Here is a 15000-nt window from a genome sequence, read left to right as displayed (position 1 = left end):
AGCTCACCTGTACTGATGCGGAGGCACTAGAGTTATGCCTAAGCTGCCACATGCTGCAGTGGAGACTAAAGCATGATTCCCTGGCTGTAGACAAGTGATCACTTCATAGCAAGTAAAGGTTTGAGCAGACTGGTGTCATGGGAAGTGATACCTGTGATATCCTCCACTCTTTGCCCAGTTAAGATTTTATTAAAAATACCCCCTCCGTAGCTGTGGATAGGATGCCTACCCCCAAGCACTCATGTCTTTTAAAGTAGAAATAGCCACTTTAAGGGAAAAGGCACTTCAAGATCATTCCAAACCTGAAGAGGGAAGGACCAACTGTAAGATTAAAGCAGGATTTTGCCCTTCTCCTGCCCAGACAAACAGTGGTTGGAAGGGAGTTCAGCAGTCTTGGGGTAACACACTAACACTCTTTGTGGAGAGGGAGATCCTACCTGCAAGGTTATAGCAGGATTCATCTGGACCCCTTACCCAGTCAAGAATGTGCAACAGAAATGAATGGGCTAATAGAATAATGGGTGGATGTCAGTGGCAGAGGAGTTAGGTTAAAAAAAACAAAAATAAATAGTTTCAGCACAAACATTTGATTTACATGAAGAGGCTTGGACTCATCTGGTTGTTAATTTTTGTTATTAGCAGTAATGGATGACTACAGGAAGGGGTGGTTGGTGGCTTCAAAGCAATGGAATGGGATGGGGAGAGCTGGAATGGAGTGAGGCTGTACTGAGGTGTGGGTCAACTTTAACAATGTAAGTAAAAAATTGAGCATATGCTGCTGTGCCTGTTAAGCAGATGCCTTGCGGCAGTAATTCTATTATTCAGTCCATATCCTTGAACTGCACACACTGTATGTACATGGCAATGCATTATCCTAGCTTGGCCATAGCCTTCTTGACCTATCATTTGGCTATGCTTTCCCCAGCATGGCCAATCTAACCTCTATATAAGCTCATTTAAAAATTAAATTTTGCTGTGGCAAAGGAAGTTTGAGAACAGGTTGCTTTCCCTGGCCTTCCCTCCTCCCACCATGATAGTACTAGTCTGTCTGTGGAGGTTTGAGTAGCCACAGTGTGAGTGAGAGAGGTCTGGCCTGGAAGCCAGCAAGGTGGGACTGTGACATCTCTTAGGATCAGAAGGACAGAAAAGGTATCAGGGAGGGAAGCGTGAATATTAGGGGTATAAAACTGTAAGCCCAGGAGCACATAACTGCTATTTTACTGTATTTTTAGCAAAGCATGCAGAGTTTTTTCCCTGACCAGTTAATTATAGACAATTCTTAATACGTCGCAGAGTGCTGGTTAAGTAAGGCTTAATGATGTGTTACTGTGACTATGAAATGGATTTGTTGTCTATGGCAGTTTACAGGTAAGTTAGATATCTATATCTATTTATCTATCTCTATATATATATATATATATATATATATATATATATATATTTATGTATATATATATATATATATATATATATATATATATTTATATATATATATATATATATATATATATATATATATATATATACATATATACACATATACATACATACACATATGTATATCTATATATATATATATATATATATGTGTGTGTGTATATATATATATATATCTATCTATCTATATATATATATATATATATATATATATATATATATATATATAAATATATATATATATATATATATATATATATATATATATATATATATATATATATATATATATATATATATATATATATATATATATATATATATATATGCAGACTATTCAATACGAAGAAAAGCCCTTATGTGCGAAAACAACTTCGTAACTTCAAAAGATAAAAAGAGAAATGACACTGAGGTGAAACTGTTGTAAGCATTTTCATTCTGTAACGCTGTCAGAACTTCATCAGAACTAATACTGTAAAGTAAAACTGTGTAATAAGTAATATAACAAGTGCACACTGTTTAAAAATGGTTGACAACCTCAGTACCCAATAGAAACATATCAAAACAGAAATGAGCTCATTAGCAGTCTAGAAACAACCAGCTGTAAATACAGTAGCTAATCAAAAAGAGTGGGGCGTGTCCAAACTGGCTCATTCAAACCATAATGCATAAAGCAAATATATATTTTTTTGTATGGGAAGGGTCTAAAACTGATATGGACATTTTCATTGATGAGCTTTCCAACAGCATTTCTTATCTTAACTTTGTAGCTTCAGGTTGCGGATCAGAACTCTCTTTCTTAGACGCCACTTTATCAGTGAATGAAAATTCTGGCACACTCAGTTCTAACGTGTTTAGAAAAAACACCTACAGAAACAACTTCTTAGACTTTAAGAGCCGACATCCTTTTTTTTTGTTAAGAAAAATGTTGCCAAGGGACAGTTTATCAGACTTTCCAGAATTATGACTGATGAAAAGATCTTTAATTCAGAATTTGAATTTCAGTCTCAAATGTTCTTCAGTAGACATTACCCACGACAGCTAGTACAAGACATTTACAGTGAAGTGGCCTTAGAAAGACACATATAAACCCATCCTGTTATATGGGTTTGAAAACAAGCATAAAATAGGCCACATTGGGCAAAATACTGATATAAACTGCAGCTTCCCTTTACCCATCTGCAGGGGACATGGCAGCCATCAGGAATGCTATCTGCAAGAACTGAAATATTATTAAAACCCATAATTCTTTGAGTAACCATTTAGGGACAGAACCTGTGTTTACCTATAAAAAACCCCGCCAGTTTGAAAGTTTCCTTTGAAAATAATGATCAGCACTATTTATTACGCCAACCCATTAAAAGAATTGATTGTGGCATGTTTAATTGTGGCAGATGTATATTGTGCTCTGTAATGTACACAAGGAATATATATACATTTGTACACTGCAATTTCCTGGTCTCTTTTAAAAGACATTTTGATTGTCATTCCCCCATTGTAGTTTATGCAGCGGTCTGTAACAGTCTTGCATTTTACATTGGGAAAATGATCAAAAGGCTTTCTGATCAAGTTAAGGAACATTTGGCTGCTATTAGGAAGAAAGATGAAACCAATGCATTAGGACAGCACTCAGAAGAGTGAATGCTCTTACATAACTGTTTTTTCAATATGCTGGCTGCTTTGCTTGCAAGATTGCATTACAGCAGGGTCTAGGAAACCAATCTTGGAACTGATATAGATAATTTTCAGGGGGTGTGGGGGATGCACGGGGGCTTGCCACCTTCGATAAATATTTTTTCTTATTTGATCTATTTACATTTGATCTAAAAAGATCAGTCTTTTGTATGCTTTCTTTTGAGCATTTACTCGATGATGAGACAATCTATACATATATATTTAGTTCTGTATATTTTTTGAGTCTGCTTTTTTTGAATGTAAGATTTCCAAGAATATGTTGAACTGTGTTTGAATGCTACCTTATAGGCTGTTTAACTGTTTGTTCTGAAGGGCGCACCTGTTTGCAGTTTAGCAGTGTGAGTGAATGAGTATGTGTGATTCACTTAACAATGCTAACTTGCTAACTGGGGAATTTAGGGCAAGGGTCAAGCAACAGGATAAGATCAGTGGCGGCTGGTGGCTTAAAATCAAAGTGGGGCTGCAGGAGACAGCTGAATGGGTAGGGCCAAGGGAAGGGGTGTGACTAACCAGAAATTGGAGGGGCTATGATCAAAACCACAAAAAATGGGACTTTAATTAAATACACTGCCCTGGTTGCCAAACCATCATTATGAGAGACCAATCAAGACAAAATGAAGTGTAGAAGAAACAAATATTTCAATGCATCGGCTACATGACAGCTTGCTTAATATCTAGATGGAAACAAAAAGGTTGTATCGCATGAAAAAATAAATGACTTTTTAAATACATTACTGGAATGCCAGTCAAAATCAAGTATAAAAAAACAAGCAGCACTCAACTCAAACCACTTCTCCTTGCATTGCAGTTCTAATTATAATTTCTATTCAGCTTTATAAAAGTACCAAGTAAGATGCTGAAAGTAGCATTCTCTGATATCCCCACTTGTAAAAATGTTTCTTATCCAAAAAAGACCTGCTGCCTGACAATGACTATCTACTTGTTGCATGGCAAAAACATGATCAAAGGAACAAATGAATCGCAAACACGAAACAAACTCAAGATAAATTGCTTAAAGGATTACTGCACAGGTTATGGACCACACATAAGAGATTGGCATTCCATTTATTTTATGGGTAAAGCCTGCAAAGATGACTGCAAGTCTCCAACAAATATAATGAGGTTCTGAAAATTCTGTAATCCTGTACTTTATTACAAATACTGTCATATGCATTTCAATACCTAACACTTGTACGTTATCTAGTTATGTAAATATTCTCTGCATGGCAACAACAAAAAGCCTTTTAATGTTGGTAATTCTTTAAGAGTATGCTTATTAAGGCTTACTTGCACCTTACAATCTCAGACAAGCTTACCTGATGGTCATTAAAGCTTGCTACTTAAACACACAGCAACAGGCACTGCAACAACATGCATTTTCTGAATAATAAGAAGCATAAATCAACAATATAAAAATATGACAAAAAAAACAGAACATTTGCAAAATCAAGGACAGATAAAAAGCCACTGTAGTACTTGTGTCTGCCTTGGATGGGGGGTACTCTCCACATTTACATTGCATAACTGCTCCTTGCCTTGCTTGGACACATCCAGAGTCACTACATGGGAGAGTGGGATGCAGCAAGTATCACAATTTGAAATGTCTCTGGCTGACGGTGATGGCCCTAACACATTTGTCATACCTCTCAACCTGAGAGCAGGAAATCCGGACAAATCTATAAATAGAAATGGGACAAAGGCCCAAAATTAAGGACAAATTTTTAAATATTACTCTTATAAACTTATAAAGATGATAGAATAGTCGGTCTTGCATTAGTATGAATTTTCTGAAGGGTATGAAATCTGAAACTCAAATGTCTGTCATTACTTTCCAACTTCAATCTTTAATGATTTGCCACTAATTTGCCAGAAAAGCACAATTTTATGAAAAACAGATAAAAATTGTGATGCAAAAATATAAAATAGCCACACAATACAGCTGCAAACCTATCAAAGAAGGGACACTTTTTAAATATTAGTACTGTTAAGTTGAGCAGCTGAAAAAATAAGAGAATCTACATGCATTTCTAAAATAACAGTAATCTATAACTCTGATCATTACAATTATTTATTAATTGTAAACCTTCCACATTTTCTTCCACAATTACCATTGTGTGGGGGGATTATTAGGAGGATTGCAACATTTTGAGCCACAATCAGGACAGCTGAGAGGTTTGGATATACCTAATTCTATAAAGTGATTTATTTAAGTGTACCTCTCAACCTCTTAGTGCAGGAAATCTGGACAAGGCCAAATATATTGTGGGAAACATAGAAACAGTGCTAAAAATTGCTCTTGGATAAACTTAGTTGATATAATAACAGGTATTGCTTTAGCATGCATTTTTCTGAAGGGTATGAAGTCTGAAATACAATGTCTGTAATTATTTAGTGACTTCATTTCTAAATGATTTTCCAGAAAACCACAAATTTTATGAGGAACGAAACAAAAATAAGCAAAAAGCTATTCATTTTGGGAAAATCTGGACAGTTGAGGGGGTATAGTTCAGCCAGGGCTGTCTGAGTTTGCCGTCCTTCCCCCATCACAAAATCATGGTCGAATGGGGCCTCCCCCCTGCAGCCATTCCAATGTCCCATTGCTTGGCTATTTCACCCCATTTACCATAAACACTGTAATGTGCCTACTGCTTTACTTCTACATTGATTTGGATTTCATTTAAAAGTTTTTTTACATTTTACAGCACAAACAATAATAGACATCTGCTAAACAAAGCAATGCAGTCTCACAATTAAAATAGACTTAGTATTAAAACTTCTCTGTCTTTGAAATTCACATTCATTGAAACAGCATTGAAACCCACATTCAAAGAAAATACATCTGGCCAGTGGCAGAAGATTAACTTTGGGCTGTTTTCAAATCATAGGCCCCTTGCACATGAAACATACATGTGTTCTTTGATACACTTTCCTAATTGTATTAAACTATATTTCTATAATACAGTACTGTTGTTAGACTGCATTTTAAATTTATTGTTTTGAACATTTTTCCAGTAAACAATGAAACAAAACGCATGCACCAATAATGACAAAACTGCCCAATTCAGACCATTGCCTTCATTAAACTCTACTCAAACTTCTACAATCCACCAGTCATCTAAATAATTCCACACTAGATACCAGGGGTGTTCTATAGAACATGCCTTAAAGGTACTTAATAAAAAAAGAAAGGCAATATGGATTTTTTTTTGTGGGGGAGCATTACTAAACACCATGGGTACTCTATAGAGCATGCCTTAAAGGCTCTTTAAAGGACTCAAATCCTGTATTCTCCCACCTCACATAGTGGATGTTAGACCAATTCACCAACACTAGAGATCAGGGATGCTTGAAAATAGTACCTAATATATATAGTGAAAGTGGGGTTTAATAGCTTTTGCTACTAACTCGGGCAAAGTTAAGAGGTGTTTGGAGTGTGTGTGTGTGTGTGTGTGTGTGTGTGTGTGTGTGTGTGTGTGTGTGTGTGTATTTACGTATGTGTGTGTGTTTGAATGTTTGTATTTGTGTGAGAGAGTGAAGAAGAGTGCCTGTGCCAACACAATGTATGTGCAGCTAGTGTTAACTACTGCAGGAGAGTGTTGATTGGAACTAGCAGTATTTATTAGTTTTTGGTTATTCAGAGGCAGGGGTGGCTCATGCAATAGGACTGCAGGACTGCAGTCCTCCCACTTAGAAAACAAAAAGAAAACCCACCTAGAAAACCAAAAAAAAAAAAAAAAAGAAAAGTAAAAAAAAAACTGTTAACTATGAATCCCGGCGGAACCCAGAAGAACTCCAGACTGCTTTGTCAAACAGTCCGGATAAGGGAAAAGAGGCATCTCTGCCCCACAGATGCCCAGAAGTCTGTGTGGTGACAACTACACAGAACAGAAGAGCTCCAGACTGCTCCTTCTGCAGGCTAGATCAATCAGGAGAGCTTGCATGGCTAGAAACAATCAGGAGAGAGGTGAGGTTTGTCTCGCGATGATTGAAGGATTTACCGTTAGCTTGCGCGGGTGAGGAGCTCTCTCCAGGAGGATGGATGCAGGGTTGGATTGGATTTATTTTCCTGATGTCGGATTATCTCACAGCTGGGTGAGGAGCTGTCTTCAGGAGGATGGATGCAGGGCTGGATTGGATTTATTTTCCCGATGTCAGATGATCTTGCAGCCATTCTAGGTGATCTCGCAGCCATTCTAGGTGAGGAGTGTGTGTGTGTGTGTGTGTGTGTGTGTGTGTGTGTGTGTGTGTGTGTGTGTGTGTGTGTGTGTGTTTGTGGGGGGGGGTTTAGTAAATAATAGTAGAAAACAGGAACAGGACTCTCATGGTGACATTGTATGTAAAAGTTTAGTAAAGGGATTTGCTTAAGTTGAATGTAAACTAGGCAGATATGTCAGCTGTGGAAAAGATTAAAAAAATAGAGGTTATCGTGCCTTTAGAAAAACAGTTTATAGATAACGATGGGCACCAAGCTTTTACTTTGGTAATTCATGAAACTCCAGTTTATTTGTCTTCTATGACTGAGTAATGAAGACCATGGATAAAATTCTGCCTGTTGATGTGATGTTCTAGGCTTCAGTGAGTCCTTTGGCTTGTTCATAGGTTCATAGGTTCATACTAGGCTATCTGCACTGGGGCATTTATAAGCCTAGCCCGATTGTATTTGGCTTATGCCACCCCTTGATTTGAGTATATTGTGCCCTTTTTAAAGTTTAGTTTACTGTGCCTCTGTCTAATAGTGACACAGAAGTAATCCCCGGGACAAACCTACGATCCCCCATCCACTCATCAAGATTCTTCTTGAAGAGAGTCAGTGAGGTGCTCTGCCTAACATGAATTGGAATTCTATTCCAGAGCGAAGGGAGCCTCTGGGTTATGAATCTGTCCCTCCAGCATGTTCTATTTATTTCTGTGCTGAGGTTCAAGTCCCTCGAGCACGTGGCTCTAAGGGATTTAGATTTACTGAGGTGGAGCATGTCCATTAATTCTGGGTTGGACATAGCTTTGTATGTCAGGCATAGATTGCCTCAAAGTAGGCGGTATGCAACTGAGTACAGCTGGAGTTTTTTTAACCGAGCAGCATATGGCATCTGTTTGAGTCCCTTGATCCTCCTGGTGAGGTACTTTTGGGGTCTTTCTAATTGCTGCAGGTGTCGGGTAAGGTACATCCCAAAGGGGGCATTGTATTCTATGATGGGCCTGATGAGGGATGAATAAAGGGGCACGATTACCTCTCTTGATCTAGATGTGAATCCTTTCATGATGAGGTGGGCTATGTAGAAGGTCTTTCTAACCACTTTGGCAATGTGGTTGTCAAAGGAGAGATTGCTATCAACTTGGGTCCCCAGATCCCTAATTACTTTCTCTGTACTTAATGGGTTTCCACCTATGTGGTAATTTGTGGGCACATTGTTTTTGCCAAAGGGTATGACTATACACTTTTTGGCATTTAGCTTTAGACCATGGCTCTGGCACCAGTTATCCGTCTTTGCAAGACCTTTTTGAAGGATATTTGTTTCAGCTGGAGAGTCAATTATGGTGCCCAGTTTGCAGTCATCTGCGAACTTGGTGAGCCATAGTCCTCCCACATTGGCCTGTACCTCAGAAAAGTAAATACCGAACAAGAGAGGTCCCAGGACAGAACCTTGTGGGATGCCACTTGTGACCGGTTTCGAGTCTGACATGGCTCCAGCAACTCTGACTCTGTGGGTTCTGTCTTTGAGCCAGTTTGTGACCCATCTTGTGACATAGGGGTTTATATTTAGGCTGGATAGCTTATCTATGATGCCCGAGTGGGGTATTGTGTCAAATGCCTTTGCGAGGTCCAGATAGGCTGTGTGGACTACCTTCCCTTCATCTATGGCCTTGGTGACTGTTTTGAAGAAGTTGACCAGGTTCAAAAGGCAGGATCTGCCCTTGATGAAGACAAATTGGGTAGGATCTAGTGTCTGTAGGTCCCCAATGTCTTTGTTTATGAGTTCCATGATGATCCTCTCCATAGCCTTGCAGACTAGGCTAGTCAGGCTTATGGGGCGATAGTTTCCAGGGTCCGCAGAGGCACCACCTTTGTGGAGTGGGACCACTGTTGCTGTATTCCATTCTTTGGGCACATATCCTGTAGTGAGGCTGAGATTGTACAGCAGTTTTACTTGAGGGATTAGTTCTTCTTGGAGTTCATGTAGGACACAACCCGGGACGCCATCTGGTCCCATGGAAGCAATGTTTTTTGCTTTGGAGAGGGCGGCCTTCACCTGAGCATCAGAGATGTTTGGGAGGCTGCACTCTGCCGGGATAGATACTTGCTCTTTTGGGGGGGGGGTGGAGAAGTTTGCACTGAACCTGTCTGCCAGGATATTGGTGATGTCTGTGGGTTCAGTGTATTTTTTGTCGCTTAGAATCAACTCAGAACAAGTCTGGGAGTTGCATCCCAGGTTCCTAACATAACTGAAAAAAGCCTTATGATTGTCTTTAGTGTCCTGTGCAATTTTTATCTCGAAGCTGGCCTTGGAGGATTTTATGAGGGATCATAATTTTTTGCTAGTACTGATCAGAGATGCCTTCCCTTTTAGGGATTTTGCTCTATCATGTAGTAGCTTCCTCCTTCTGTTGTACAGTTTATTTATGGCTGGGGTCCACCAGACTGGATGCCTGCCTTTGGATGATTGGGTCTTGATTTTGTTTGGGATAGCATGATCCATGCATTCCTGGAGATGTCCGTAGAATGCGTTTATATAGGATTCTGCAGTTTGGGCCGTAGTTTCCACTGGCCCTGGGACCATGGAGGATTCCACTTCGGTTTTGAGAAGTGTGATGTTCGCTTTTGAGAAGTTTTTCACTGTGGTTTTCTGGGCTGGGGGTGGGGTCGGGATGTGGATATCCAGTGAAATTAATTTATGGTCTGATCTTACCAATCAGGGATATACTTCTGGTATGGAGCATAGGGTCCCCATGTTGGTAATGATCAGGGCTAGTATGTTTTCCCCTCTTGTGGGAGTGGTGACTAGTTGTTCCATAGCATTTGAGTTTATAAATTCCAGGAACCTTTGGGCTAAGGTGCTGGGGCTTGAGTAATGCTCCCAGTCTATGTTTGGGTAGTTGAAGTCACCCAATATAATGGTGTTCGGAGAGATCTTCATGTTCTCCAATGTTTTCAGGAAAGCCGAGTGGGATTCCTGACTTTGAGAGCGTGGTCTGTAGGATGATATAAACTGAAAAGCAGTCTTGCCCACTGTCAGTTGCACATGGATGGTCTCCGATACTTCATGCAATGCCACTAACCTGGAGGTGTGGATATCCTTGATAAATATAGAAACTCCCCCTCCTTTTCTGGTTCGGTCCGGGTTTTGGGGCCGAAAAGCATGATATGAGGTATAACCTGGTAGTGCTGGGGTGCTCTCTGGAGCCTTGAACCAGGTTTCTGTCACTGCACAGATATTGATATTCTCCATACTGAGGAGAGCTTTGAGTGCATGCATCTTGAGGTTAAGACTTCTGGCGTTTAGCTGCATTACCCTTAGTTTCTTGTTCCTTGTGCTGTCTATGGAGGTGAGTTTGACTTTTGAGCCTTGCCTAAAAAAGGCACTATGAGGGAGGCAAGAGCCTTTGCCAATATCCAAAAGCCCAGGGGTGACAGGTGCAAGCCGTTAAATGATAAGGGGATGGTTTTCACCTTTACTGGTTGGTACAGGAAGTGGCTGAGGAATAGGAGTCAGGAAGTATTACAGAGGAACTTTCATAGGAGGAAAAGGTGCTAATAGTTTAACTTGAAGCATGTCTATTTCAATTTATTTACAGCACCAGCTGTATTACAAGCACTCTCAGGTCCCACTAACAAAAGCTAAAATGAGTGAGCACCGCCTTACTTGTCCTAGTCTTCTGAGGCAAACTATTTCCTTTCATGCTGTTCATTCTTTACCATATGGAGTTCTGGCTTGCATCAGCCTGCATTCAACATCACACATTAGTGGCTAGTTTCTCAGGGGTGTAAGTCAGTTTAATATTTAGTCCCATTACTGTGCATGTAAGAGATTTTAAATTAGGTTGCTGCACAGTTGTATGTGTTCTAATAGACAAAAAGACCATAAGGATGAAAGCTGAAGCTATGACAACTTACCTCTTCTAACCTGCAAAATTTCAATCTCTGAGCCTATATGCCAGTTTGGAAAACTGTCGTAAAGTCATTATTTATTTATTATTTTGCTAAATGAGAGAATGCACTGGCCTTAATGGACCATTCTTAATCATGACACAAGCCAAAATCTAAACACAAATGATTACAATAAGGAAATCCAGATGTTCAAATAAAAACACAGTATCTGCAATTCAGTAACAAGAAACATTAGCATAAATCCACAGTGTGTGTGTGTGTGTGTGTGTGTGTGTGTGTGTGTGTGTGTGTGTGTGTGTGTGTGTGTGTGTGTGTGTGTGTGCATGTGTGTGTGTGTGTAAACTGCCCCAGTTGCTATATACTGGTGGCTACAGAGAACTCATGGTGGTGGGTAGGAATACCAGACCTGAACCCTGTACTATAGATACAGGTGGCAAGGGCCTGAATTCCCTACCCACCACCACAGACTTTTGCCTCATTTTTGTTCTGTTCTGTTCCTCGTAAAAGCTGTGGTTCTGGTATTTTTGTTCCACAGTCAGTGATGAAGTGGTAGAATTGTTGCCTGACAGGTTAAGCTTCTTTGGTTTGATTTTTGGCTGGGGTGCCTTCTGTGTGGAGTCTGCATGTCCTCTCATCTTACAAAGACATGTGTCTGGAGTGTTACTCCCTGGGCCTGTGCTGAAAATTGGCTTTCGTTCCAAGTCAGACTTTCCTGGTTAACAAATGTCAAATAAATAAAAATGACAGGCATTTGAATTTCAGACTTCATATTCTTCAGAAAGAACATGGTAACACAAAACATTTTATTCTAGCAATTTTCTAAGTTTATAAGATGGATATTTGAAGTTTGTCCCTATTTTTTGGACTGTATTCCGCCATTATTGGCATCGTTCTGTTTTTTTTGTGCTAAGGTTGAGAGCTATGGTAAGAACTGAATTCACTGAATATGTTTGGGAGCTGTATTTCACCATTACTGCCTCTGTCCAGGTGTTTTTTGCTAAGAGGTTGAGAGCTATAGTGAGAACTGAATTCACTAAATGGTAGCCATTTAAGTTTCAGTCTTCCTCTTGTTCACAAAACAGCTGATTTGGCATAGTGGTGTGTTGCTCTGACTGTTTTGCACAGCGTCCTGGGTACAATACTTGACAATAAAATGTATGGTGGTAACATGGCACTTTATTTTAGCAACTTTCCAGCATTATACAAGCAATGTTTAAAATGTGCCCCTGTTTTTTTTTTTGTTTTTTGGGCTTTTGTCCCCCCCCCCTAATAAATGCTGGCTTTGTCCAGATTTCTTGTGCTGCAAAGTTCAGATATACAGCTGAGTGTCGAGTAGATTTTACAAGGAGCTGAGAGCTGCAGGGGAACAAGTTTAGTGCTGCTTTTGCTGAATCTGCTTGCATTGTTAATAGCACACCGGGTAGAGTACTTGCTTTTGATGCAGAAGGCTGTGGGTTCTACTCCCACAGTAAGTAGATGCATTGCTGATACTGTACTGTGTTATAAAGGGGGTGGATGCTGCAGTCTTTTCTGGCAAAGAAACCTAGTAACTATTAACTTATCAGTTTGCCATCCATTCCCTATTGCAATATTGCTAGCTTATCACTTTTTTAATGCAACATAGGCAATTTATTCCTCAAGGGCAACAGGCACTTTTATTGTAGATGAAACAATGAAATATAAAGTTGTTTGCTAGCAGCAACCTCTTCATTAGTTACAGATTTCTTTAATGTGGAATTATTTAGATGACTTTTACTTCTTCAGAGATTGTGCATATTTACTGATACTGGTACACTGCAGAAGTTTGAGTAGACTTTTATGATTGGAAATGTTCTGAATTGGGCAGTTTTGTCATTATTAGTGCATGCATTTTGTTTCATTGTTTACTGGAAAAATGTTCAAAACAAATTTAAAACGCCCTCTAACAACTTTGCTGTATTGTACAAAGAATATAATTTAATACAGTCAGGAAGGTGTAACAAAGAGCATGCGTATGTTTAGTGTGCAAAGGGGCCTATAATTTGAAAACAGTCCAAAGTTAATCTTTATCTGCCACTGGCAAAATGTATTTTCTTTGAATGTGGGTTTCAATGCTGTTTCAATGAATGCGAGTTTCAAGGGCAGGGAAGTTTTAATGCTAAGTCTGTTTTCATTGTGAGACTGCATTGCTTTGTTAGCAGATGTCTTAGTGTTTGTGCTGTAAAATGCAAAATAAAACTTTCAAATGAAGTCCAAATCATTGGAGAAATAAAGCAGTATGCACATTAATGTTTATGGTAAATGGGGTGAAATAGCCAAGTAATGGTTCATTGGAATGGCTCCAGGGGGAGGCTCCATTTGACCATGATTGTGTGAGGGGGAAGGATGGCAAACTCAAAGATAGCCCCAGCTGAACCGTACCTCTCAACTGTCCAGATTTTCACAGAATGAATAGATTTTTGCTTATTATTTTTGGTTTGTTCCTAATAATATATGTGGTTTTCTGGCAAATCATTTAGGAATTAAGTCACTAATTAATGACATAGACTTCATAACCTTCAGAAAAATGCATGCTAAAGCAAGACCTGTTATATTCTATCAACTGTCTCAGTTTATACAACAGCAATTTTTAGTACTTTTTATATGTTCCCCCAATACATTTGGCCTTGTCCAGATTTCCTGCATTAACAGGTTGAGAGATACGTGCAAATAAATTGCTTTATAGAATTAGGCATATCCAAACCTCTTAACTGTCCCCGATTTTGGCTCAAAATGTTGCTCGTCCACTAATGATGGCTCCACGAAATGGCAATTTTGGAAGAAAACGTGGAGGGTTTACAATAAATACATAATTAGTAATCAGAGTTATAGATTACGTTTATTTCAAAAATGCGGTAGATTCTTTTATTTTGTCAGCTGCCCAAGTTAGCAGTACTAATATTAAAAAAATGTCCCTTCTTTGACAGGTTCCCAACTGTATTGTGTGGCTATTTTATATTTTTGCATCACATTTTTGGTCCATTTTTCATAAAATTGCATTTTTTGGCAAATTAGTGGCAAATCATTAAAGACTGAAGTTAGAAAATAATGACAGACATTTGAGTTTCAGATTTCATACCCTTCAGAAAATTCATACTAATGTGAGACCTACTATTCTATTATCTTTCTAAGTTTATAATCTGAATATTTAAAAATTGTCCTTATTTTGGGGGCTTTGTCCCACTTCTATGTATGGCTTTGTCCAGGTGTCTTGTTCTGAGGTTGAGAGGTATGACAAATATGTTAGGGCCATCACAGTCAGCCAGAGATATTTCAAATTGTGACATACTTGTTTCACCCCACTCCCCCATGTAGTGACTCTGGATGTGTCCAAGCAAGACAAGGAGCAGTTATGCAGTGTAAATGTGGAGAGCATCCCCCTATCTAAGGTAGACACAAGTACTACAGTGGCTTTTCATCTGTCCTTGATTTTGCAGAATGTTCTGGTTTCTGTTATAGTTTTATACTGTTGATTTATGCTTATTGTTATTCAGAAAGTGCCTGTTGCTCTGTGTTTAAGTAGCAATGCTTTAATGACCATCAGGTAAGCTTGTCTGAGATTGTAAGATGCAAGTAAGCTTTAATAAGCATACTGTTAAAGAACTGCCAACATTGAAAGCCTTTATTTTGTTGCCATGTACAGAATACTTGCATAACTAGATAACGTATAAACCTTGGGTATTGAAATGCATATGACAATATTTGTAATAAAGGACAGGATTACATTATTTTAAGAAGCTTGTTAC

This window comes from Protopterus annectens, chromosome 11.part0 (assembly GCF_019279795.1).
Source record: "Protopterus annectens isolate FY-2018-M chromosome 11.part0, PAN1.0, whole genome shotgun sequence".
In the NCBI taxonomy this organism is placed as follows: Eukaryota; Metazoa; Chordata; order Ceratodontiformes; family Protopteridae; genus Protopterus; species Protopterus annectens.
Note: the sequence above shows the minus strand (reverse complement) of the source record.